General features: G+C 36.0%; 1 protein-coding gene across 10 annotated transcripts in view; it reads left to right on the forward strand.

The window, feature by feature from the left end:
- Window positions 1–27,837, forward strand: part of LOC149801495 (uncharacterized) — an 85,610-nt gene that overhangs the window by 13,110 nt on the left and 44,663 nt on the right. For 2 of the 10 annotated variants that reach the window (XR_016420661.1, XR_016420660.1), the window contains exon 2: window positions 20,343–27,485. The exons of the other annotated variants lie outside the window; for them this stretch is intronic. The gene's annotated coding sequence lies outside the window, so the exon portion shown is untranslated. Of the gene's footprint in view, window positions 1–20,342; window positions 27,486–27,837 lie in introns of those variants that run through there. 10 annotated transcript variants of the gene reach the window in all.

The raw sequence follows: 27,837 nt of genomic DNA on the forward strand, positions 1-27,837 counted from the left end.
GATCTGCAGTATATACAAACATCACTTTTAATTTTTTGCCAGTAGAAACTATTCAGGATCTTGTGATTAGTCTTATTAATAACTAAATGATCAGCTATAAGGGTTTCATGGGTCAGACTAATAATTTCCTGTCTGCACGATTTTCGAACTACAGTTTGATATTCACTGACCACTCATCACCAGCATGTACCTCAAGTGGTCTCCATGTTTGCATAAGAATCCAATTTTTAACGAAATAACAGGTACTTCTGTGGCTTCAGTTTCACTAATGGCCCTTTGAAACAAACAGATCTCATGATCATTTTCCTGTTTGACGACAAGTGATTATCGTTTGTCACCCTGATTCGAATAAAAAGAATGAGTAGTTAAAAGAGGATCAATGTGATCAATACCTTCTGATTGATCCAAACGTGGAGTAAAAGTGACTTCATCAAAGCCTAATCAATACTTGTGTCAGCTAAAGGAATACTTTCCAAATCAGCATCATTATAAAGAGCTTTGCCAAAACTCTAGTAACTGCACAAGCTGGAGAAAAACCAGGGAATTCTTTTTCAATAGGATCAACTTTCTGATCCAAAGAAGGTTTGTCAGTTACAAGTGGATTAACAACAATCTTATCTCCAGCTAGGCCATTGCCTAGTAACAAATAAATGCCTTTAATGGGTAAAGTAGACACTGTTCCGACTTTCACAGGTCCTGAGACTAAGTCTGATGACAACTTTACACAATGGAGAGTAACAGTAAAAAAGTCACACTCTACTCCTTGAATAAGAGCACCCTTATTAAAAGAAGACTTCTTAGAAAAAGACAAAGTACCTGATAATAAAAGACTCTGAGAGGCTCATGTGTCCCTTAAAATTTTAATAGGGAAATGATTGGATGAATCACTCATGAGTGATATAGAACCCTTCAACATGAACGGTTTATAATTCTCCATAATAAACTCAGACTGGGGTTTGTTAGACCCAACAAATGTATTGTTTTCAATACATGACCGTGACCTTGACCTCTTAGAGATAAGAGCATTTGGAACATGTCAGTCTTGATCATGTTGCTTATTAGTAAATTTGTTGCAATCAGAAATAACCTGCCCTTTCTTCTTCCAATAGGTACACATAGGAATAGATAAGGATTTCTGATCAATCTTATCAAAAACTTGATTTTGAAAAGTTACATAAAGTTAGAAATAACATAAAACGAAATAATAATGTAAACAAAATTATCAGGTCAGGCAGAAATGAACTCAGTTTTGAACAAGGTCAAGTCTAGCATCCAATGTTACATTACAAAAGCATGCTTGTACCACAGGGGCTCGTATCGTTGCTTACTATTGACCTGTCATACATGTACTATATAATAACTACAGTTTTACATAGTACATGTGTGACAGGTCAATTGTAAGCAACGATACGAGCCCCTGTGGCTTGTACTGGATTATTCTGTCAATAACTCATGTTGCAAACTTGGCAAACATAGCTCACAGTGACTTGCATCATTCTTAGATATAATGCATACTGTAGAATAAAGATTGGTTTTTGATTTAATCTACATGCAATTTAGGTGCTGGAGATACTACAAAATGCCACACCATTATAGGGGTGGGGGTGGGTCTTGTATCGTTGGTTAGGGCAGTTTACCTATAAATAATATCAGGTACAGATAAAATACCCCCAGGACAACACCCACCTTCTACCCCCTAAAAATAAAAGACAGGACATAATTCCCTACCCCAGTATAAATTTATCCCCTTTTAAACTTTTTTTATCCAACACAAATATACATCTTTTTGTGTTGCCATGGACTATTTGATTCTGAAGCTTAGTGTGGGCCTTCTTTGAGTAGATAAATGAAATTTTGTGTGCGTCTTAGATGTTAGATCATAACTATAACAGATAAGGAGATTAAGATGCCTAATGATATAAGGACTTATTGCACGCACATGTGTTTTTCACTTTTATAAGCATCATTACACACACTTTTAATCCATTGCATTAAATCCTTCAGCTGTTCTTTGACTCTTGCATTTTTAAAGTATACCATATCCATTGGAAATACAGTATTCCTAGCATAGAGATAGACTAAGAATTGCGTTTATTGTATTTGACTATTATTTTGTGAATTACATAAAATGTGAGCCATAATGTTATTGTATAAACATGAAATTCCATAATTAAATTAATTATTTTTCTTTTTTCCCCCCTATCCCGTCTTAAAATAGTTTAGTATATTTCTGACAGTTTAAAAAGTTAAAAAAACTTGTTCTGGCGGAGGGGATTATGTCCTATCCTTCATTTCTTTGTGGGGATTTTATCCTACACCCAAATAACATAATGGTTATTATATATAATTTGTCAGTAAATTGTAAGCAATGAATATGTGTATGTGGTGCCAGGAATGATAAAGTTTCTCACATCAGAAAAATGGCAGTAAAATTTTAGTTGTAGGTAGTGGGAATTTTTTACACTTAATCCCAATAATACAGTGTAATGTGTCCATCCTGATATTAATGTTGTATGGGTCTTTCTTATAAAATAAACAGTGTTGAGTAGCATGTTCCCTGATTGACTGACAGGGTAATTAGATGCCAAATTTTCAATAATATCTCTAACACTCTGAAGCCCATATTGCCACTTCTCCATAGAATAAAGTATACTTGCTAGTCTGACTGTGCCTACTCTGAAGTATATTTTATGATGGAGACCGCTCCGGTGACCTAAGTGGTTAGAGTATCTGCCTCGGATGCTGGAGGTAGTGGGTTTGAACCCAAGCTGAGTCATAATAAAGACTTATATAAATGGTAATAGCAGCTGCCTTGCTTGGCGCTCAGCATTAAGACGTTAGTGTTTGGACTGGTTGGCCTGGTGTCAGGAGAATATGTCTGAGTGGGACATGTCTGTGGCATGATGCTCCATTGCTAGACATCACTATAAAATGCCACACTGCAGACATCAGAGCGATATGACAAATATGTTAAAGCTACATTGAAAATGTGAATCACACACACACACACATTTGCAAGTTCCATTTACATACACTTTAGTTGTTGAAATGTGATGGGTGTCTAGGGATGCCAAAGTCAGTTGTATTTGGGGTATCAGTGCCCATAGAAACATTTTTCAGACACTGGACCAGGGCTGGTGACTTTTTATAAAAATGTGCTCAAAATTTACCTATTTTTAAACTATTATTTGTCACACAGGGTTGAAACGGCTGTACTTCAAATATGAAAAGAAAACAATGTCATATTAAATTGACTTTTGTATTTTTAAAGATCTCAAAATATTTCAAATAAAGCAATGTTTTCCTCCAGGTCCTGATGTCAGCCATTGTCCAGTGGTAGATAGTAGCAAGTCATTGTTACCATCTAGGTGGCACCACCGCTACTGGTCCATCAATTACCTTTGTGGTTACCTTCATTCATAAACAAAGAAAACATTTCCTAGATTGAATTATGAAGTTACAATTTCTTTAATTATTAGAGTATGTGTTGAAAAGGGTGCTGATCTGAGTTCCATTATTGTTGTCACAGCATCGATCGATCTTAAAAGCTTTTTATCATTAATCCTCCATAGCAAATAGTTTTGTGACAATGGTGCTGTTCACAAATCCAATATGGCTATCATAGCAGCCATTTTGAGAAATTTGTCATCACTGCTCCTGCTAAATGGATTTCTTATTAACATGGGGATTTTACTAAAAACTTAAGGTGTCTAATGAAAATAATGCCACTGTGACCATTTTAATGTTCATATCAGCATGGTGTTTTAACTGAAAGACTTATAATGTCTAGTTGGTCATAAATGACAATGATGCTAAACTGACCGCCCAATGGTCATTTGGAAATTCTTGCTCTACTCTTCAATGAAAAGTCATTTTGACGTGGGTATTCGTCAGAAGAGTTCTTCTTATGTCTAGATGTTCCTGAATGAAAACCATACAAACTGACCCACAGTATGACCACCATGCTGGCCATGTTGAAAGTGTCATTATCTCTGCTCCTCTTAAATGGATGGCTATATCAACATAGGGTTTTCACCGATAGACTTCTTATGATACCTAGCTGTTTTTAAGTGAAAATATTGCCGTTGGTAGATCCAATATTGATGTTGCAATGGCTGTCTTGAAAATGCTGCCATTGGTAGATCCAATATTGATGTTAAAATGGCTGTCTTGAAAATATTGCTGTCACTAAACCCCTCCACCCCCACCCCCCAGCATGGATGATTATATTGTCATCAGGATTTCACTAAAAGACTTTTAATGTTGTCTTGTTACAACTCTATGGTCTTCAACTAAGTAAAAGAAAAGATAAAAAAAAAGTTTTGTAAAATTCAACAAATAATTTATTTCCTTTGAATAAAAGGAACTTAAAAGTATTGTGAATTAAATCCCAAATAGTCCTAAAAATTCTATCACATTTCCAAAAGTGTGATGTTCCAAATGAATTCCAGTGGTGTTCCAAATAAATTCCAATCTTGCTTGTTCTGATGTTTGAATGGTCTTGAATTTGTGAATTTGCAGATGGTCTTGCGGTTTCAAATTGATGTAATCTAGAATATGTCCTTGAATAAATTCACAATAATCCTTAAAGAGTGATTTTATCTTAAAGTCAATGGGCACTTTGTAATTTCAATGAATACTGGTAATTAAAATAACTAATAATTGAACACTATTAAAAGACCGATTCCACTACAGATGTTAAGATAGGAATAGTAATTCTAATTTAAACAACATTACATGTATGATGTATATACCTTCCCTCTCGACTTATGTTGCAATCAACCATTTTCTGGAAATAGTCTGTCATCTTACTAGAATTTCCATCAAATTCGTATAAATAAAAAGGTCAGGTCTGTTTAAATAAATATCAGCAAGCTGTCAGGAAAAGGGCAGGCAGACCGTGTTTTTCTGAGGGGAATACCAATGCCCTGAATTCACATCCAAGTTAACATGTTTACAAACAAAATTAGATTATCTTAAAGCACAATCCCACAATTACTATTTAATATCTTCTTTACAAAATGACCCATAACAATGTATAATCATTAAAAACAATATAGATATATATAGATATATATAACAGTCTACTTAGTCTTAACCAAAAAAATGGTATTGTATTAAATTCCTGGAAATTCTTCTCATTCAGAAAAGCATCAATCCATTCTAGGGACTCTTGTTATTTTTATTGTAGGAACAGTAGTATTTGTTGTTATAGTAGAGAGATCGTTGTTGTTGTTATTTTCTGGAATGAGACAAGGAATTTTGTGCATGAAAATTAGATGTTACTCAGGAGTTGCTCTTATTTTTGCATAGTATACTCCCAGCAAGAGAAAAAAATACTTAGATCAAAAAACATAATTAAAATGGGTGCTGCACTATGAATTTTTCTTTTGTATATCCAAGTAGGAAAAGGTGCAGTTTGGATCTTCCAACTCACCTCTTTTGAAAACGCAAATAAAAAGTGAGGGATTCTTCCTTAATTTATATTGAAATATTTTTCCAGTGATAAACTAGTTGCAATTGGATTTCTTTACATGATAATTAAGTGTTGATAGTTTTTAATCAGTATATTGCTGCATTAATTGGCATCATCCTTTCATTTGTTAGAATCACAGATGTGAGCATGAAAACCTCAACCAGTGAGCTGTTTTTACAATTTTAATTTAATAATTGCCATAGCTGAACTTAAAACTACATTATGCCTGACATTTGGAATGAATATAACTTGGATAGTTTCAACATTTAAATTCAAAGACTAATGAGTTTCAACATTTATTGAAATTCAAAGATTAATAAGTTTTGACATGTCAGAAGTGGTTCATATAAAAAATGGTAGCTACTTGAAATTTTGGAAACAAGAAGTAAATGATGTAACAATCCTATTTGTATCAAACTGGCTGACTGTGAAAAAAATTTTGCATTATTAATTATTTTACAAATTCTGTGGGGCCCCAAGTGGCATAGTGGTCTAAAACGCTCACCATTATGGATCACTGCCATCTCACCTCTGTCTGCGTGGGTTTGAGTCTCAGTCTCGGCCAGTGTGGGTATGTGAGAAAGCTTGCCAGTAGCTTCTCATGGGTCGGTGGTTCTTTCTGGGGTTTTCCCGGGTTCTTCCTCCACCATTTATAATAGCCGCCATGTATAGCCTATCTTGTGCTCAAAAATGGCATTAAACCCTATAACAACAACAACAAATTCCATATTTCATTGCGGGCTGCAGGAAATAATTCCATGGGCCATCAGTTTGAGACGTCTGGACTAGATACGTGTAAACTGTACCTTCTTGCAATGCATGGTAATCTTAATGTTTCTTCTTATAGTTTTTATACAACAACCATGTGATAATATTATATGTGCACCTGTTTTCCAGTCTGCTTGTTCTTTATTTTGGTTACCAAACTGTTTGATCAGCATGCCTTTGGGAAGAATCTGATTAATTTTAGGTATCAAAAGTCAGGGTGACTAGGACTGAAAGACTGAAGATGGTTATCTACATGTATACTCACTGCCTTGACCAAACCATGTAAATGGCTCACATACGAGATGAGAAAGGCACTAACTGATTGAGAGAGAATGCCCCGCTTCTTACATGGTGCCTTTGTTGGTTATTGTTATCTAGGAGATGATCGACCATGGTGTTATTGCCTGGATTGAGTAAATAACAATGTCAAATATGAAATTAATGGATGGAATAACAGAGATCTGAGCAGAGATACAGAATAGAACAACACAAGCCCCCCCCCCCCCCCATGTAAAATATAACAATTTAATCAATTACATAAACAATATGAAATTAAACATGACATTTGAATGATGCACTTTCTCTTAGAAATAGAATGAATTCAAAATTTTTAAGAAGTGCAATTATCCATTCTGTTATACCAATAAAACAAATTTGATCATAGAGTCGAGTGAACAATAAAACTCATTACTTAGCATGCCGTCATAACCTGTTTGTGTCTCCTTCCAAATTCAGTGTTTGCGAGAGATCAGAGTTGCTGTATTCCTTTTTCTCTTTTCTCTCTCTCTCTCCAGCCTCTTTTGGGTCTTCAGCCATAACCTGGTTGTCTGTTCTCTTTCCCCACTGTGTGGTTTACATATAGAACTCTTTTCCCCTTATGCTTTCCAAGACACACTCTCTTTTCTATGACTGAATGTCTTCATGTCCCTCACTTCCAGACACCCATCCCTTGGACAATGTTTTAATGAGAAAAGATACTTGCTGTTTTTCTTGGAGTGGGGCATCCACTTCCTCAGAAAAACTTGAACTGCCAAAATGTTTGGGGAAAAAAATACTTAAACATTGAATTTTGTCATGGAAGCACACCCCTCATTTAACTTAGTTTGAATAATTCTCTCTGGTCCGCCTTTATTGATAACTATTCAGGAAAAACTAATTTTTGACACTTGTTTCCAAATGGCACTAGACTGCTCCAGTGGCCTAGTTGTTAGAGTGTCCACCTCAGATGCAGGAATTTGAGGGATCGAACCCCAGCAGAGTCATACGAAAGACTTATAAAAATGGTTCGAATGGCTGCCTTGCTAGGTGCTTAGCATTAAGAGGTTAGTGTTAGGACTGGTCGACCTCCTATAATGTAACTGGGTGGGACATTATGCTACATGTCTGCGGCATGATACCCTAGTGCTAGACATCACTATAAACTTCTGTACTGCAGAACTGTAGCGATATGACTGTAAAAATGTGAATGCTACATTAAAATTCCAAATCATATGCACACAATCCAAATGGCACAGAACTGTCTCTGGTTTGTCTCTCCGCTATCGTTTCTATTCACTTAACCCCACATTAATGTTGCCTCTTCTATATCTCTGACCATTATTCCAGCAGGTACTAATTAAAAATCAATCATGCCCTATCCCATGCAGCAGAGCATCCCATCCTTCACAGGCAGTGATTTATTGCAGGCCAAGCCTATACACTAAAGTTAATTGTTACATGTCACCTTGACCGCAACAAGATTCGACTCAGTTATGGTACAATAATCCTCTTCCAAAATTCATACTGTTACTTTGATTTTGTAGTCAGTAGTCAGGGTCACTGACCACTTAGGGAAATATAGTTTACTGACAATATCTTCTGCTCTTTGTTACCTACTATAAAACAGAGATTGTGGATGTCATGCATTTGAGACTAAAGACACCTATTGATTTTGGGGCAAAGATCCCCAAATACAGTTTCAACAAATTACTTTAAGTACTCTACAACCTAATTTGACCAAATTTTGTGGATGACTCACATTTTAGACAAGGAATACATCTATTGATTTTGGTGCTTTTGAGTTCAAACTCCAAGGTCACTTTGACTTAAAGAATATATATTACCAGTCTTGACACATTTGAACTTGAGATCTGCATCCCATACTGTGGTCAGAATTATTTGTTGGCTTGCATTTCATGCTATAAACAAAGAACTGTTTTAATATTGGAGTCAAATGGGCACAGTTACTCCATGAAGAAAACTGGGTTGACTGTGTAAAAAAGGAAAACTTCATTTATTTCTGTGACCAAAAGTGTCAGTTGATTGCATTTGAGTTGAGAAAGATGAGGTATTTGATAATACAGTAGGTAAATACTTTAGGGTGCCACCCACCATAATGGAGGTATGAGGGCTGCTACTAATTCTTGGGGAATGCACTGATGGATGCTCATAATTGTGGGAATGGGTGTTTGGTGTACCATTTATGGTACTTATGTGCCTGATAGCAAAATGAAACTTAGACCACATATCTCAGAACATGATCAAGTGGATTATTTCTACCAACCATGCTTTATTGTTTGTCAGAAGCAAGATGTAGCCTTTTAAGGAGTTAAGAATGGTTTTGCATTTCTAATGAAAAAGTAAAGTGTCCTATAATTTCAGCCATATTTGGAGATGTTTCCATGAAAACTTTTACAAAATATAGCATGGGACATCTGTCACATTGCCATATGAAACATACTTTGCATAATTTCAGGATCATATGGAATTGAAACCAAGGCATGCAAAATATCTTGCCTACTCAAGATGTTAGAATAAAGGCCTAGTGTGATGTCTGGTGCAGGAAATTGAGGCTTCTTCTGCAAATAAAATGGCATGGCAGACTTTGGGTGAATCAGTAACTAATGACAGTTTTCAAATTTGGCCAGAAATGTTTGTTGTGTTTTTGCTGTTGTAAACAACATATTACATTACTAAGTCTTGTTTGTGATTTTAGTTTATATATTAACATAATTATCACTTAGAGATAAACATGTTTACAGATGTTGAGTTACAGGTCTGTTTTCTTTTTAAATTAAGAATGTTCTGGAAGTAACCTTGTTTATGAATTTAATGGGAAAATTAACTTTTGACCCTCATCTTGGTTCTGTTATTGTGTCTTGGCTTTGTTCTATATATATATATTTTTTTTTTTTTGTTTGTTGTTTACTTCAGAATGATTCATTCCATATCTTAACATCAGTCTAGTTGAGTCTGTTGTGTTCAATTATATTTTGTGAAGATTTAATTTATTTATTTCAATTATTGATTGTAATTACAAAGTGCTCTTTGATTTTAGGACTAAATTATTATCTTGGAATTACTGTGAATTTATTCAAGGACATTTTGGATTATATTGTTGTGTTACATCAAGACTGTCAGGACATCCACACTATTCCACATCAGTGCATTCAATATCGAATTTCTTTTGGAATACTACTGGAATTCATTTGAAATACTTGATACCCACTGGACTTTAGAACTTTTTGGGACTATTTGGGATGTAATTCACATTAGTGTAAGTTCCTGTTAAACTTCCACTTTGTATTCTAGGGAAATAAATTATCTGTTGAATTTTATGAAAAACTTGTTGGTTTTGACTATATTCTGATACTTAGTTTAAGACCATAGAGTCATAACACCAGTCAGTGCTGTGTTTGGGGTGTAAAAAAGATGTACAATACTGGTATAATGTAGTGCCATTTTTCTTTGCATATAACCTAGTACTTGTATACTTTTTTATAATTATGAATTTATAAAAGAAAATGCAGCTAGACTGCACTGGTTGCAAATTGCCATATTGGTTCTTTTAATTACATTGGAAATAAATTAAGGATGCCGAGTTTCTCTTAAACAGGTTTAACATATTGTTGCCAGGGGGAGGAGGATCAGATCCCTTGCAAAGTTGTGATTATAACAGTTTATGGCCATGAAATTAATTCTAACTCAGTTGTTTTTGCACGATTTTGTAACTGGCAATATTCTGTGCCCAAAGTTTAAGCATGTCAGTGCAGATTAACATTACATGCATACAAGTTTTGTTTTTATCTGTTTATAACAGCTTGAACTCACGAGACAACATTGTGGCATGCAGATGTAGAAATATCTATTACAGTGTGAACTGTGTAGCCATTAATCAAAGAACTTCAGGTACAATAGAACAATGCATTGCAAGTCTCTCAGATTTTGCTTTTCACACAAGATTCATGTAGAGCTTAAAGAAAAAAAGAAAACTGATAGCACAATGACTAGGCTCCCTCTAAATCAAGATTGTGCCTCTCTTGTAAGCTACCTGTCTGATCTGTTCACAAAAGATGCTATATAATTTGCCTGAAAGAAACCTTGATCCATTTGTCGCAATTATGCATTTGCACAAAAATTTCAAAGTACAGGTATAGTAGTCAAATTTATCCCCTTCTGAAAGTTTTGCCAGAGGGAAACAACAGGCTAGCAAATTCTTTCCCCCTCCAGCTGAAAGTGTCCCCCCATGGGAAAGAATTGGCTAGGTGATTCTCCCCCCCTCCACCAATTACACCATTAGAACAATTAAATAGGAAAACTAAGTTTATAAAAACAGATACTAACTTATTTTAAGAATTTTATAAGAACAAATCCCTGCCCCCCCCCAATAAATATAGTTGTTTTTAAAACCAACCATATTAAAAAAAATATTTATGTTACAACCTTCCATTCTTCATTGAGGGGTTATATGTTTTTCTTATTTTGTTTGGATTTTATTATTAATTAGAATATAAGATGAGGAAATATAACTATTTTAAGGTCTCACTTGGAAGAAATATGATTGTCCCAATGTTGTGTTATTGTGTTAAAACATAAGATGAGACGTCGTGTTCTAACTATCAATACTTTAATATATACAAGTGACTACTGTGAGGTCTTAATACAGAGTGCTATGAAAGAGGCAGACGCCTGTAGATAGTACCAGTGGAGCTATGACTCATGCACAGAGGGTTCTGATTGGTCAGTTACACATGTATAATGTTACATCTCTCTTCTTACAAAGAAAAGGTTTGATTAACTTTTAATAAACTGTCTAAATGAATCATGAACCATTATAATTAATATATCAAAATCAAGTTCGTCTTTGATAGCAATGCTTACAATGATTAATGAATAAAAGTCTGTGACAGACTGAGAATGCATTGTATATTTTTTTTAAATATCCTGCTGCTTGTTTGATTGCTATTTAATGTACACAGCTGGTCCTTATCTTGAATCACCGTCTGTGTTTATCAACAAAACCATACACTGTGCTACACTAATGACTGTTCTGTTAGCTGAGTCTCTCTTATCTGTAAGTACAGGATTTCCTAACTGTTTCTTATCCAGGATATGTACAGGTTTTAGGAACTGATATTACACTGACTCTATTATCTTTGGTTTTACTAGCCTACCAGAACGTGTGTAGTATCCGCTTTGCTGACAATCTTGTGGGTTTCTTGCGGCAGGCTCAGGCGTACTTCGGCTGAAACATTGAGATTCCACTGATTGTGAAATTGGTTTACTGGCAATTGCGGGAAGTGTTACTGCTGTACACAGTGTGTTTTCAATCTGAGAGAAGGGCGCATTTATATTACATTGTAGGGGGTGTGTTTCATTAGTTTTCATGAGCTGACGTCTATTGCGGCGATAAATGGTACCATCTTTGGTGCGAACTGAGTATGACCTTTCGTCGAGTTTTCTTAATATAACGGCAGGTTCCCAGTTTTGACCTTTGAATTGAACTCTGACTGATTCCCCTTCCCTAAGTGGTTTTAGTGGTTTTGCACTTTTATCATAATAATTCTTTGTTTTCTTCTTGCGAAGTGTAATTTTCTTTTTGACCTCAGCGGTGATGGCTGTTTTGGGAATTAGCTTTTCGCGGGTTGTTGGGAGAATTGATCTGAGTTGTCTCCCCATCAACAATTGTGCTGGTGAGAACCCGATATCAAGAGCAGTGGCTCGATATCACTGGTCAACAGTGAAATCATTACTGACTTGAAAAGGCCCTAATCTGTAGTATTTTGGTGTGCCGAACACGAATATAACCGTGAAAAATTTGTATTGGCTCTCGTTTTGAAGATATTCATATACCTCATTTTCTATGTTTTACTGTGTAAATTTCTCCAGTAGGACTGCAGCAACATCCGGAATAATGATGTAACATTGCATAATACCATCATGCTCACATCATCCACAGTTGATTGCATCATTTTCTGATGCAATGCAATACTAATGCCATGCGGCTGCTGAAGTAAGTTGACGTCAGCAGTGTACTATACATGTGTAGGCCTATTATACTAATGCCAGGCGGCTGCTGAAGCTGACGTAAGCAGTGTACTATATAAAGCCCAATCAGATAGGTTCAGCATTTAAAATATTTTAGACGTTGTGCGAGACAGTTCAAGCTACTGTTACATAAAACTTATCATTTTATCCATTTACGTACAATAAAGAACAGTAATGCCTCGAAAGTGTGTTAATACCGCGGACAATTTTTGCTATATTTGTGGGGAAGTGACATTTGCCAACCAGAAGAAAAGTATCAATTCTCAAGTGAAGAAGGCATATCATCTTTACTTCGGATGCAAGGTTGGTGACCAAGACAAGCCTTGGGCTCCGCATATATGCTGTGCTACATGTACAACACAGCTTTCACAGTGGTTGAATTGCAAAAGGTCATCAATGCCGTTTGCAGTCCCAATGGTGTGGAGAGAGCCAAGCAACCACCTAAATGACTGTTACTTCTGCTTGGTTCCTCCTCTTTCCGGCGGAATAACGAAGCGAAAGAAGTCGAGAATAGTCTACCCAAACATTCCGTCTGCATTGAGACCAGTTCCACATGGTGAGGGACTTCCTATTCCAGAACCTCCAGCAGAATATTCTCTTGATTCATCTGACGAAGACAAAGGTGAGTCGACCTGTTCTTCTCCTGGTCCATCAGCATGCAGTGATCCAGATTTTCACTGTGGTGCATCATCAACCCCACACAGAATAACACAGGAAGAACTAAATGACCTGATTCGTGATTTGGACTTATCAAAGAACAAGGCAGAATTGCTAGGATCAAGACTCCAACAATGGAATCTTCTAGAAGAAGATGTCACAATTACTGCATATCGAAAGCGCCACCAGCAATTGGAGCCTTTCTTCAGAAAGGAAAGTAATCTGATATTCTGTTCCGATATTGAGGGCTTTAAAAATCACTCATGACCCACAAGAATGGAGACTATTTGTGGACTCTTCGAAACTGAGTCTCAAGGCTGTGCTTTTGCACAATGGAAACATTCTTCCATCTATTCCAGTAGCGTATGCTGTCCACATGAAAGAGACATACGATAACTTAAGGCAGCTACTGAATTCCATTGAGTATAACAAGTACAGCTGGCACCTCTGTGGTGATTTGAAGGTAGTTGCCCTTTTAATGGGACTGCAGCAAGGATATACAAAATACATGTGTTTCTTATGCGAGTGGGATAGCCGAGCAAGGGAAATGCACTACATGAGGAAGGAATGGACTCACAGGCAGAATGTAGCCATTGGAGAGAAGAATATCCAACACCCAGCTCTGGTTGAGGCTCAGAAAATCTTGCTACCACCCCTTCACATCAAACTAGGTTTGATGAAGAACTTCGTGAAAGCCATTGACCGGACTTTGCCAGCATTCCGATACCTGCATGAAAAATTCCCTCGACTCAGCGAAGCAAAGATTAAAGAGGGAGTTTTTGTGGGTCCTCAGATTCGAGAGCTTTTCAAAGATGACCGGTTCAACAACTTGCTGGAAGGTGACGCGAAACAAGCATGGAATGCTTTTCGCCTAGTTTCTACAAACTTCCTCGGAAATGTTAGGGCAGAAAACTATAAGGAACTAGTAGAAGACATGTTGATGAAGTATAAGAAACTTGGCTGCAATATGTCTCTAAAGATTCACTTCCTTCATTCCCATTTGGATTTCTTTCCTAGCAACTGTGGTATTGTTAGTGATGAACACGGCGAACGTTTTCATCAAGATATCGCAACAATGGAACAAAGATACCAGGGAAAATGGTTCACTACAATGCTGGTTGACTACTGCTGGACACTCCTCAGAGATGCTCCCGAACAGCTGTACAAGAGACAGGCGAAGAAATCTAAGATGTAGTCAATGACTTGATTTTTTATAGGTAGGCTATTACAGTTGACCTTTTACTATTGGAATGCATTTCGTTATGTAAACATTAATTTCTTGCAGATTACAAAAAAACTAGAGCCAATTTTGCAATTTGACTGTCATATTCGTGTTCAGCACATAAAAATTGATAAGAATTGACTAATTTTATTTCAGTAACATGACTTTTGTAAAAATTTGTTGTCCAGTGTATTCTAATATGCCTATAAGCGGTTCTCTGCCATCGGCTTTTGCTTTTGAGAGAATTCTCTTTACAGTTTGAACTGTTTTCTCCGCTAGGCCGTTCGACTGAGGGTATGTGGGACTCCATGTAACATGTTTAAAGTCCCATTCTTTCGCGAAGCTTGCGAACTCTCGGGAAGAATAGCATGTTTGATTGTCGCTGACAACGACTTCCGGTATTCCGAAGCGCGCGAATATGCTTTTCATGTGATTAATAACAGTGCAACTTTTTGAGCTTGCGAGTGCCTTAACTTCAAAGTAGCGACTGAAATAATCTACTACAACAATGTAATCTTTATTATCCCATGTAAATAGGTCTGTGGCGACTTTTTGCCATGGATATTCAGGGACGTCATGGGGGATGAGAGGTTCCTTTTGGTTAGAACTTCTGCGTTCCAAGCAGATAGAGCATTTTGACACTACATCGGAAATGTCAACTGAGATTCTTGGCCAGAACAAGACATCTCTGGCTCTTTTCAGACACTTCTCAATACCTAAATGTCCCGAATGTACAGTTTCTAGCATTTTCTGCCTGAGGACTTGTGGTATGACTATTTTTTGACCTTTCAAAATTAACCCATCTACAACCGAAAGTGTATCTCTATAATTCCAATAGTCAATTATCTCTGATTGACAGCTTGACCTCTTTTCAGGCCACCCTTCAATTATGACCTGTTTCAGTATGACCAGCTGGGGGTCTTGTTCAGTGAGAGATTGAATTTCTTCCTTCTTACGATCAGATATAGGTAATGCTGATAACACCATATGCACATGCATATCTATACCTTCAGATAAGGTGGGGAGTGTATCAGATAAAAACTTACGGGAGAGTGTGTCTGCTACGGGTATGTTCTTACCTTGGTAATGTTTTACCTCTAGGTCATAACGCTGCAGCTCCAAAAGCATGCGTTGTAGTCTCGGTGGGGCTGCGTAGAGGGGCTTTTTCATTATAGCGACAAGTGGAAGGTGATCAGTTTGAACGTGTACCTTTCTCGCGTATACATAATGATGGAACCGTTTGCATCCGAACAGTATAGCGAACATTTCTTTCTCTATCTGAGCATAATTAATTTCAGTTGTAGTCAAGGATTTTGATGCATAAGCCACGGGCTTATCATCTTGCATTAGGGCGGCACCGAGCCCATATTTTGACGCATCAACTTGCAAAGTCAGTGGTTTCTTAGGGTCAAAGTAGGACAGAACAGGTCCCGGGCTTATAGTAATTATGTCTTTGACCTTTTGAAATGCGTCTATTTGCGGAGAGTCCCATGAAAACTCTACGTCTTTCGCTAACAGTTGTCTTAACGGACTGGTGACCCCAGCCAAATTTGGGGCAAATTTGGACAAGTAGTTAACCATGCCAAGAATGGTTTCTAACTCTGCGCGGTTACGAGGGGGTTCCATTTCTCTGACCGCTGATACTTTGGCAGGGTCGGGTTTGAGACCTTCTGCTGACAGAATGTGCCCGAAGTACTGTACTTCTGTAACACCTACTTCTAGTTTTTCCTCATTAAGCCGGATTCCTTTTTCGAGGGAACGTTTGAGAACATTTCTCAAATTTGTATCATGTTCGTCGCGTGTGCGTCCGAAAACTAGTATATCGTCGCAAATCGAAACAATACCACTTGAACCTTCAAAGCTCTCATCGATCTGCCTTTGGAATTCATCCTGAGATGATTTCAAACCAAATGGGAGACGCAAGAAACGGTAACGGCCGTAAGGGGTGTTGAAAGTTGTGAGGTATGATGAGTCACGTGCCAGTTTTATTGCCCAATATCCTGACCGTGCATCCAATTTGGTGAAGTATTTTGCACCTGATAATTGGGGTAGGATATCGTCTAGTGTGCGCATAGGGTAATGGGGACGCAAAATTGCTTTATTAAGATCTTGTGGGTCGAGACATACCCTTAGTTTACCCGATTGCTTTTCTACGACAACCATAGAATTTACCCATGCTGTAGGTGATGTAACCGGGGCAATGATATTTTCGTTTTCCATGCGATCAAGTTCAGTTTTGAGTCTGTCTTGAAGTGCGACAGGTACTCGCCGCGGAGGGTGCACTACAGGTGTAGCCTTGGGGTCGATGTGGATGGTACATTCCCCAGGGAAAAGACCTATGCCGTTGAAGACTTCGGCATATTCCTTGAGAACAACTGCATTAGTGAGGGGCGTACTCTTATTACATTGTAAATTTGACATCTGTGTCTGAACGGAGTATGTAAATTTAACTAAGCCTAACTCCATACAAGATTGTAAACCAAGAATAGGTGGTGCTTTCGTTTTAACAATGTAGAACTCGAGTTCATGTGTACGTTCAGTGCGCTTACATGTGAGATTGACTGTACCCATTGTACTCAATAATTTGCCGTCATATGCGGATAATGTGCTTAATGTAGGTTGAAGTGGATGTTTAATGCCTAGCTTTTTGAATATATGCGATGGTATGATGTTAACTTGAGAGCCAGTATCCAATTTAAAATCAGTAGAAACTAAATTAGGTCCTACCTCTATCGCCGCATACGCCTGGCCATTAGCAATTATATCCCTTTTTACACTGTCAATATATAAATCCTCGTTTTTATGTTCATTGTTAATCACACTGACCGTTTTTGATCTGCACACTTTCTCAAAGTGATTGAGTTTATGACACTTATTGCAAGTCTTTCCTTTTGCAGGGCACTTGTCCTGGCTTGAATGTGACTTGTATCCGCAGTGTCCACAGGTCGCGTTGACGCTCCGTCTGGAAGATGTGGTCCATTTCTTCTTTGGCTGTAGTTCTTTTGTCTTGGTCTGTCGTTGAATTGTCGCATGTACTTCCGGTCTGGCTGATGCAGACATGGTCTGGAGCTGCTCCTGGGCATATTCATGGCTTTGACTGATGTTAATAGCCTTTTCCAAGGTCAACTTTTCACCTTCGTTGATAAGTTTTTCTCGTATCCTTGGTGACGATACCCCGAAGACAATTCTATCACGAATCATGTCGTCTTCGTCTTTGAAGAGACAGTCCTTGGCCAAAAGTTTCAGTGAAGTCACATATTGGTCTATTGTCCTGGAGCCTTGAATTTCATTGTTAAACTTGAATCTGGCAAAGACCGGATTTAATTTTGGTTGCACGTGATGTTTGAATTTTGTAAAGAGCGTTGATGGGTCCTTTTTATCTTCATCCGTCATAGTCCATGTGTTGAAAATATCTCTACCTTTGTCGCCTACCCAAAGTAGAATGTAGTTGGCTTTGACCGCATCACTTCTTCTGCTCATCGGTCCATTAAATATTAATTCACAGTGTTGTTGGAATTTAGCCCATGAGTTGGTAAGGTTGGAATTGTCCCAGTCCATGGTAGGGGTTGGCACGCCGGAAAGATCCATCTCGAAGGTATTAAGTTCGTATGCAGAAATTTCAACGTTTTTAAGGTTTTAAATTCGTGCAAAATCTTCCGTGGATTGTAAAGTTATTGTTTCAAAATATCCATTTACGATCCATGTGCTATTCCAGTTATAATTAGTATCCCACTTCTGACACCATGTTGTGTTATTGTGTTAAAACATAAGATGAGACGTCGTGTTCTAACTATCAATACTTTAATATATACAAGTGACTACTGTGACGTCTTAATACAGAGTGCTATGAAAGAGGCAGACGCCTGTAGATAGTACCAGTGGAGCTATGACTCATGCACAGAGGGTTCTGATTGGTCAGTTACACATGTATAATGTTACACCCAATTTGTCAGTTTTTATTAGCATGTATAAAATAATTTTGTATTTTATTGAAATTGCTAATTAAAAAGAAAACAATAGGATGTTTGCAACCAGTGTTGTAAGTATTCTACGTGTTTCTTACTTTATGTATATTTAAGGAAAGTGTCACGGGTGTGATGATTACAGGTGAATGTTATTGTTCTAACTGATATTTTGAGGGGCATTCAGGAGATCAGGGAAGGGTGGTGAGATTTGAAAATAAATAAAGCCACAGAACTTGTCTATAGCAAAACCCAGCATAAATGTCATATGTTGTACACACAGTAATTATCACAGGTAATTCCAGGCGTTCTTTACAGGAAATTGGTCTATAATCCCATTTGTAAGAGCATCTGGTGGCATACAATCTTGGTATAAATAAAGCTGAATATCTTACTTCTTGACTCACAATCATGGATGACAAGTTATACATTGATGTAGTATCGGATGTTAATGATGGCACCTACCCAGCAAACCTGGCAGCTATCAAAGCTCTCAGTAAGAGAAAGAGTGAATTGAGGTTAAAGGCTTTACTGCAAGCAGTAGTGTACTTTACAAAAATAACTTCTTAGAAGAAATGAAGTATCAGCAGTCCTAGCAAACTGTCAGTTTGGAAAGTAGTACTTTAAAAAGTTAATAATCATAATATAATATTAATGCAAAATTCAAAGATACTCAGATAACATGTACAGAGCCTGGGTCTATTAGCCATAATGCAAAAATAAAAAAACAATTTAACACTTCTTGCTAAGGTACTTAATATATTGATACATTCATACTCTATCAAAATCAATTATCCATCATTATTCCAGGGGGTGGAATCTGTTTGTCTCTCTCTCTCTCTCTCTCTCTCTCTCATTTCCCCTCTGCTGTCTTTCTCACTCTTCCTCCCTGTCATCCTTGCTTCCTATCTCCATATTCCTTGTTTTCTTCTCATTCTTCATCTCTTTCTTCCTCTATCTTCCTTTCTCTCCTCCTGTCTTCTGTCTTCCTCTCTCTCATCTCTCTTTTCCACTCTATCTTCTTTTATTCCTCTCTCTCTCTTCCTTATGTCTTCCTCTTTGTCTTCTCTCGTCCTCTTACTCCCATTCCCTTTCTTCCTCCCTCTTGTCCTGTCTTCCTCTCTTTCAACCTCTTCCTCTGTCTTCCTCTTTCTTTCTCTTCCTCTACTATCTTTCTTCCTCTCTGTCTTCTATCTCCTCTCTCTCTCTCTCTCTCTCACTTTTCTTCTAATTGTCTATTCCTCTCTCTCTCTTTTTTCTCCTATCTCTAACTTTCTGCATTCCTCTCTCATTTTTTCAACTGCTCCAGTTGCCTAGTGGTTAGAGCATCCACCTTGGATGCGGGAGGTCATGGGTTTGATCCCCAGCTGAGTCATACCAAAGACTTACAAAAATGGTACTAACAGCTGCCTCGCTTGGCGCTCAGCACTAAGAGGTTAATGTTAGGACTGGTAGGCCTGGTGTCAGGATAATGTGGCTGGGTGGGACATCATGCTCCATGTCTGTGGCATGATGCCTCAGTGCTAGACATCAGAATAAAACTGCCACACTGCAGACATTGTAGCGATATGAATGAATTTTTTAAAACTATGTTAAAAATCCAAGTCACACACACTCTCACGTTTTTTCTCTCTTACTCTCTCTCTCTTTTCACCATCTGTCTCTAGAACTCTCATATACTCCTCTTCCTCTGGCATTCTCTCTCCCTCTGTCTATCTTTTCCTGTCTTTTCTATCTCAGTTCCTTTCTCTCTTCTTTCTCTCTAGCTCTTGCTTTTACTCTCCTCTCTCTTTTTTGCTCTGTCTGTTTTCATCATCTGCCTCAATAGTGTTCATACATATACTCCCCTCTTTCTCTATTTGGTACACAAAGCACATAATTATAAATTGTAAAACATTCTTTTTTTGTACTTTTGAAGTAAAATTGAATTGTTATATTTTTATTTTAACAGGTAAATACACATGGTGTATATGACAAAACATATGAGAAATGCCAGGAAGGGTATTACTGGAAAGGGATGAAACAACATATAATAAAATATGTCAGTGACTGCGATAAATACAGTAGAGTGAATCTAGGGCCAATACAAGCAGTACCTCCTCTGAGTTCTTTACCAGTGCCATCAAAAGTGTGGAGTTTAGTTGGTGTCGATATTATCTGTCCTCTTCCAATGACAGACAGTGGGAACAAATATATTGTTGCAGCCACATATACTTTTTTCAAGTGGTCTGAGGCTGAAGGTCTCCCCAACAAAAGTGCTGATGAAGTAACAAAATTTCTACTTAATATCATATGTCGCCTTGGTCCTATCAATCAGGGAAAAGAGTCCACAAACATTCACTAAGTCTGGAATTTATTTAAAAAACCTTGCAAATTACCATTTTAATATAGTGTTAGGTTACCAAGAAGAAGTATGAACAATAATTAAAAGTTGTATTTTATTCCATGTAAGTGATTTTTGAAAGGTTATTGGTCTGAAATTGTAATCTATATTAAATTTAATGTAATGGCTCATTTGAAATAAATCTTATATGTGTTTGTTACATGAACTTATTACATGTATTATATTTCACATGTGGGCCTTAAGTAGATTAGGAAAGAGTCCATTAATGAAAAGAAACCTATTAGTTGTAGTGGGGAAAAATCAGTTAGCTGATTCTGCCCCCAGCCCCTCTTCCCTGATTTGTTAAGTGACCCATTCTATGTAAGGTATTTCACTTGTAGGCCTTAAGTATATTACCAAAGAACCCATTAATAATAAGAAATTATTTGGTTGGGGGTGGGGAGAAAGAACCCCCTTATTTGTTAAGTGACCCATTACATGTATGATATTTCACATGTGGACATAAGCTTATTACCAAATAGTCCAGCGGGGGGGGGGGGGAGAATTGGCTGTTACACTGGTTGAGCTAAATTATATTCAGATATGTATGAAATAGGGGGTGGCCTTTACCCCTACCACTCTCGCCACACCACCACAAATGCCAATAACGAGAAGGTGATTGCTCTTCCTTAAATGTTAATATCACAAGTTTCGTGAAGTTTGTATTACTAGTTTTAGCGATTTGGTATTGCACAAAAAGCTTTGTCATAGAGTTGTTGATGATGGTGTTACCCAAGTTTGTGCTAACCTAGAATTCCTTTGTGTGCTTATGTTTATGCTTATTTTTGGGGCATGTGCTTTACTACATTTAACAGTGAGACACAGTATGTGCATGCTTATGTTAGAATCTAACTGCAAAGTCTGAATATAATCAGTAAGAGAAAGGGATGTGGGAAAGTTTGGGGTTGAAAATCATCTTGATCCAGATGGATTCAGCCTAAAATATGCATCAATAATGAGGGATCCTAGCCCGTTATCTTCCCTTTAAACTGGTAGGTGGCAGCATGGAACAAAGCGGTCCAAAATTATATCTGGTATACTTCCTACCTAACAAACAAGCAATACAAAAATATAGCATCTTCATTTTGCTTTGCAAATTGTCTCAATCGTATGGATCATGGACATTATCGGTGGTGAAAGAAGAGTTTAAAAGACAAGGAGTTAAGTTATCTATGTGAAAAAATGAGTTAATCAATAGGTTAAGCAAACTGGGCATCGGTGATATTGTTGTTGCAAATGGAAAATCACATTTTCTCGTTTCTGCATAAAAATGAAATACTCGTCAATTTCACACAGTTAACTTTGTGATTCTTTTACAAAATTACTTTTCAACAGATATCCCTCAAATTATAAAATTCATGGAACATTCAGAGATTTGTTCTAAATAATTCAAGATGGTTGCTTGGTTGGGTAATTTAGTAAAAAAAGATTAGACTTCCTAAGAAATGATTTTATCTGTTAGTTTGGAATTATACAAGATTCTTATTGAAATGAATATTTTTTATGTTAAACATATATTTTTATATTATTAAAGTAATATATCTGCATTGTATTAAACTATAATTGTTCTTTTTATTCTCAGGTTTTAAGCCTATGACAATATGTTTTTCAAGTATTTTTATAAGTCGTATGAATGAAATAAAATGTTACTGTGTTAATGCTGCTCTCCTCCAGAAATAACTTTCATTTAAAACAAACAGAACATTAATATTTTGATTATGACATCTTTGCTTCATATTTAAAATGGGTTTAATTTAATATTCAGCCCATACATGGCTGAGAGAGAGCGAGAGTTGTTTAGGTAGGTGTGTGTGTGTGTGTACAATGATATCTGTCAGATTTGATAGAAGTGAAATATTCTGTTTTTATTTTATTCAGATAACCTATACCCAAAATATTATTTGAGAGGTACAAAATGATAGATATTATCATGGTCTAAAAAAATTGTATTGTTGTGTTGTTTTTTTTTCAAAGACAGTTTGCAATAAGATTTAGAACATGACATTAGATTGTGTTGCAGTAGAACACACAATGTAATATTTTAAAGGGAATTGTTTCTGATTACCACACACATACACACGCAAATCTGTTCACCAATGTATTAATGATTTATTTATATGAGGCCTGGCTCTGTCAAAAGGCATGTTTATTGTAAATTTATACCAAGTCTTATTTACCTCTCCGTGACCATGTATTTCACAGTTGTTCACCAAAATAAATGCAGTGTTTTAAAATCTTTTTATCAAGGTTGAAATACGAAACTGTTCTCAAAGTTGTTTTGCATTTTTAATTGTCTTATAATGAGGGAATTAAAATAATATATCAAGACTGATCAATAATAAATTGTTCTGGGGAATGATAAAGTCCAAGGATAGCCAAATATCGGGACCAGGTTTTTCTGTGACTCCACCTTTTGGAAAGATAACTGGCTACGATCCCTCATTGAAGCATGTTCATCCATGTCATAATTCTTGTGTGCAGGGAAAAACTTTGCTGTTTTATAATGTGACCAGGAACATTATATTTTCATTTCTTCATACAAAGTATTTGAAAACAGTTGAATAGATTCATTGCACTTGGTAACTATTTTATTTATCTTACGTGAAATGAGGCTTTATGTATGATTCTTGAAAAAATTTAACTAGTCTATCATATTAAATATAGTGTTGTGTGCATTTAAAAAGTTTTATAGAAATTATAACTAAGCAACTGTACACTGAATTTTTGTATCATTAGCTGAAATGAAGATTATGCTTGAGGTGGAGATGGAATTTAGCATGAACATGTTTGCATTGCTCCTATTCTTAATGTTTGGATAGTTGTACTATCTTTAAACTGCATTGTTTGAGGAAACACTATGGGCATTTACAGGCAGCTATTGGTCAGTATGACTAGCCACATTTATTTTCAAACCTAGGTTAATTGCCTGTCCTGGGATGGGAATTTGAGAAAAAGTATATAAATAAGTTAACAAATTGGGATGCTTAAAAGAAAGTTTGAAGATAAAATACCAAAAAAAGTAATACAAAATTTGGGATGAAACTCGCAACCTCTTGTTTGGCAGTGGGGACACACATAAACAACTCTTGTTGTACAGTAATCAACTGACAAAGTTAGTCACAAAGACCTGGTCTCATCCTTCCATGACTACAAATATCTCTGTGCCTTTAGTTAATATTTCCTCACACTTTTGATTATACAGTCATGAAATTTGATTATTTATTTTAAGAGTTTGTTTTACCCATTTACGAAAAAAGGTAGGACCGTGACTTACATTTCAGGTTTGGTTAATTATGTTCTTTGTTGACATTAAACTGACTTTCTGAGATCTTGGATACTGTTGCCTGTTGAAATATGAAACTTTTTTATTTTTATATTTAATAACTGTACCAATTATTAGCAAGAGTTGGTCAAAGCAACATATTTAACATTAATGCATATTTATCTGTAAAAAAAAATGTCATGACACTCATCATTATATACATTTTCATTTATCACTGGTAAAAATAGGTCACATTGACCTATTATGTTCCATTTATTAAAAATATCAGTGATCTCAGTTTTTTGTTCACTTAAACTTGTATGCAGTTATAAAACTTGATAGAAGCATTCATTTTCAAGGAGCATGGCACATCATTGACAAAGCTGCATGCAATGAATTACTTTGAACATCTACTGATTATGTAAAGCTACAATGTTTAACTCCATTTCTATTAACCTTTAGCATCACATGTATGAAATGCACTTAGTCTATTCATTTCTATACACACATGTATATTAAATATTTGAAAAGGTGAATACAGTGACCTGTTTTATTTTTTAAGTGTCTTTGCTTAGTATTTGGGGAAAAAAACCTGTTACAGTTGAGTAGAGACAGTGTTCTGCAATATTTTCTGTTAAAGTAGTCTTTAAGTGGAAACGTTTTGCACTAGAAATGACTTAAATAAAAATTTCTGGTTTTTGCCTTATTAGGTTATGTGTAAAGCGCTTGTGAACCTAGAACAGTGTTTAATTTGTGCTCATTATGTTCAAATTTACCATAGTGATTGCAACTGCAGGAATTGTAAATTTTGTAGTTCCTTGCAGTGTTTGTAAGTGTAAGAATCCTGTTACCACCTAAGCATTAGGCATTGTATTTTTATGTGGATCTGAATGTGAGTTACTTCTGGGTTTTTTTAAATAATATGTTGGGGCGGGGCATTTCTAAGATATGTTAGCCCATAGCCTAGCACAAATGATGTAGGGTAAATGTTATCAGAGTTTCTTTTTTCTTCTAAACTTCTCAATACATGTACATTGAACAATTCATCCAAGATTTTTCTTGCCTGCCAACTATTTTCACCTGCCCAGGCTAGTTGGGCTTGGAATTGTCATCCATACAATGTATTTTCTCTCTAATCAATTCATTGTTACTGCAACTCTTCCTGAACAGAAAGCCCTATTAACTTGGAGTTTTCACCAGATTTTTATGATGTCTATACATAGTCAGTCCTAAATGAAAGGTATGCCGATCTGACAGTCAATATGTCTGCCATCTTGAAAATCTTATTGTTCCTACTTCAGGGTGGATGGTCATATTAGCATATTGTTTTTAACCAAATGACTATTTATTTTGTTTGTTTTGCTGATCTGATAGATGTGACTGTTATGGCAGCCATCATAGAAATCTTGTTACTGTCATCTCATAAATGGAAAACCATATTGACATGTGGTTTTGCAGCAGATGACTTATTATCAAGCCTATATGAAAGTAAATGACAATGGTTCCAATCTTCCAATCAACATGGCTACCATAGTAGCTTTCTTGAAATTATTTTTCTGCATTCTTCTGAATGGATAGTTATATAGACATTTAGTTTTCACCAAAAGGCTTTTAATGGTCATAAATGAAAACATTGCGGAGGTGACATCCACAATGGCCACTATGGCAGCCATCATAAAATCTTTGTTATTGCTTCTTCATCTAAACAGAAAGTCATAGCGACATTTTCACCAAAAGACTTCCTTTTGTTGTCTGGTTGTTCCAGAATGAAAATGATGCAGATCTGACATGCAATATGGCCACCATGGTGGCCATCTTAAAAATCTTGTAATCACTACTACTTCTGAATGGATGATCATATCAGCATGGGTTTTCTCCAAAAGACTTCATAAGATGTCTCATTGGTGCTAAAGCTTTCTGTATCATCTTTTAAATTATAATATAGTTTTTATGTAAGCCATTAGAGCCTATGACAGTTATATTTTAAATTCTTTAATTCAGTGACTAGTTAGCACTATAGTAAAGTACATGTACAGTACATCATATAAATTTCGTTCATAACAAGGCTAACTGCTAAGGTCAGATCAGTAACTAAGTCAGTGAAGAATGCCATACCAAAATAAACATCACATGGAATTAGAAATGCATTTGCCCTGTAGAGAGCTACCATGCATGCCATAGCATTTGATTGGTTCAGTAATTTGAGAAGGTCAGAACAAGACTGATACATTATGACTATTTGCATTATATGTATTGTAAAATAATCTTATTTGAGAAATTAATGTGAATCAGATATTGTTGATTTGGTGCATATATAGTTAGTATATAATGACAATATACACAACTTATTATATTCTTCAGTTATTCCAGATTTGTAAAAGTCAAAAAGGAACTTGTGATTTATTATTAATATTTTTGTTTGATATAGCAGAGTACATAATATTTAATTTAAACAGTTAGTACTTTGAAGATTATGTGAATTTATTCAAGGATTTGAATAAATAACTAATTCTATCAGATTATGCGAATCCTTCAAGGGCTTAAGTGATATTCTATGATCACGGGGTTACATTGAAGTAAAAACATTTGGATTAATAACTGTGTTAAATTCAGTGATGTTATCGTAGTAGCAAATAAGTACTTTAGAACCTTCATTCAGAATACTTTGGATCAGTTTCTGGATTAGTGAGAAGTTGGTATTATAATTAGGATAATTTGGGTTACATACTAGGAATTCATACATTTTAAGTTATTTTTAATTATCTCAAATTGTTTGATTTAAAATTGTATTTAAGTAAATTTATATTTTGGAAGACTTGAATGCTTTTCTGGTTTTACCTGGTCTTGTTACTTAAGTTCAAGCCCTATGACTTAACGTTGGTCTTAAATGATGCCAATCTGCACAGACATTATGAATGCTACAATGACTTTCTTGAAAAACATTGTATCTCTACTCTTCCTAAATGAATGGTCATATCAACATAGGATTTTCACCAGAAGACTTAACATAAAAAATGGCCCCAATCTTGAATCCATTATGGTTGCCATGGCGCCCATTTTGAAAATTGTCTTTTTCCTCCAGAATATCAGAGATAGTTTCCACACTCATCAGTTAACATAAAAGAACAGTCGTTGGTTCCTGGAAATTCATTTCGGCCAGCGGAGTATCATTGTTTGAAGGAGCTCTTGTTTTACTTAACTTGGCTGTAAAGCCAAGTGAGATTTTGCTATTAACGCCTTTTGTTTATGCTTTGGTGTTGCCTTTCGTCCATCGTGCATTATCTTGTGTACATCGGTAACTGCTATATTAATCTGACACACTAATTTCAACCAGACTTGTCAACCTTGTAAATATGTTCAGGTTTAAAACATTGCATTGTTTGTTTTATGGTTTTGAGTTGGAGAAGCATATTCTTATTATTAAACATGGTGATTTTTGAAAAAGAAAAGGCTTTTTTTTATTTATTGAAAACAAATTGACATGCTCTTTCACATTTCTTTCTTTCAATCTTGGTTATGTTTTCTTTCTCATCAATACTACAAATTCTTGTGTAACTGCAGAAATAGGAATATTGATCACCACTACAAATGATTTTATTTTCTGTGGCAGAGTTAGTTAGTCTGAAATTATTTTATACCAGCTGCAGCAGACGATATTTTTATATTAAACAATTACTGCACTATATATAAATGGCAAAAAGTCACAGATTGATATGTATAGTATTTTGAAAGAATGTATTGACGTATCAAATTGTGGCTTCATTTTACCAGATTAGCGGATTGTGCACAATGCTACAGAAA

Source organism: Sinohyriopsis cumingii, chromosome 4 (assembly GCF_028554795.1).
Source record: "Sinohyriopsis cumingii isolate HCF-2022 chromosome 4, ASM2855479v2, whole genome shotgun sequence".
Taxonomy (NCBI): Eukaryota; Metazoa; Mollusca; class Bivalvia; order Unionida; family Unionidae; genus Sinohyriopsis; species Sinohyriopsis cumingii.